The sequence below is a fragment of the Grammomys surdaster genome, unplaced genomic scaffold (genome assembly GCF_004785775.1).
Source record: "Grammomys surdaster isolate TR1022 unplaced genomic scaffold, NIH_TR_1.0 229, whole genome shotgun sequence".
NCBI lineage: Eukaryota > Metazoa > Chordata > Mammalia > Rodentia > Muridae > Grammomys > Grammomys surdaster.
The window spans coordinates 28,019-29,168 of NW_021604674.1; the positions used below are offsets into that span (position 1 = coordinate 28,019).

The window sequence follows — 1,150 nt, forward strand, 5'->3', positions numbered from 1 at the left end:
CTCTCTCTCTCTCTCTCTCTCTCTCTCTCTCTCTCTCTCTCTCTCTCCCCTCTCTCTCCGACGATTAAGAAACAAAAATGTGTAAATTCTGTTCTCTCTGACAAGAGGCATTAAAAGCTGTTCTCCAAGAAACTAAATCTATATGGACATGTATTATATATAATATTTATATACACATCTATGTGAGGCATAAAACCATGCCAGGAAGTTTGGTAAGGTAGAGCAAGTTGAGACATAGAGACTTGGTAGATAGACAACTGAGGCTTAGGGTATGGTGGATAAAAGTTTTATCCCTGAGACAAGGACACCACACATCACCAGGAAGGTAATGCGATACTGGACCACCATCCAGTGGTTCCAGATTGAATGACCAGTGCATGGGGTGCTGTAGCGTACCCTGAGGCTGAGTATGGAGGCCAGGTATGGAGCACCTGCTTTTTGCAACTTAACAGAGGAATAGAGCATATAACTAACAAGAAAATAAGGCCCTGCTACCTACCTTTGAGACCTGGGGAATCAGGTCACCTCTGATCCCCTGAGCCTGGGGCCTCCCCACCCCCATTGCCCCTCTGAAGTCAATTCCTCCAGGAGGAGCCTGGCTAGGAAGCCCCAAATGGGGGCAAACAAGGAGTGGAATGCTCAGAGCCCTCATCTCAGATCCCCATTCCCAGTCATTTCAGGAACAAGAACTACTGTATGACAGTAGCAGGAAGGCCGTCCATGGGACGGAAAAGCATGCCAAGAAGTTTGGTAAGGTAGATCAGGTGCGTATGTACAAGCACATGTACCTCCACCTCAAGACACAGTTCTCCAGAAGGATCCTTGTGAGCCTCCCAGTCAAGGCAGATCTTTCTGGGCTACTGCTGTCCAGTTTTCAGAGTGCTCTTAGCTGTCCTGACAATGTCTTTATTTCCCATAAGGTGCAGGTACAATCTCTAATTCCAACTGTGGGATGTTGTAGCCAGGGAAAGCAAAGCCGGATTGAATCTGATGCCCCTGGGCCAGGATTAATCTTCCTACAGAAGCCTGTCCATCATTTGAAAGTGCTCTGGGAAAAAAAAAGGAGTAGCCATGAATTCGGTTATTTAAGAGAGAAAGAGATTGAGAGAGAGAGAGAGAGAGAGAGAGAGAGAGAGAGAGAGAGAGAGAG

General features: G+C 46.8%; 1 protein-coding gene across 1 annotated transcript in view; it reads left to right on the plus strand.

Annotated features, from left to right (window-relative positions):
- The window catches only part of Ifit1b (interferon induced protein with tetratricopeptide repeats 1B), a 9,363-nt gene that overhangs the window by 676 nt on the left and 7,537 nt on the right, over positions 1–1,150 (plus strand). The gene's annotated exons all lie outside the window — the stretch shown is intronic.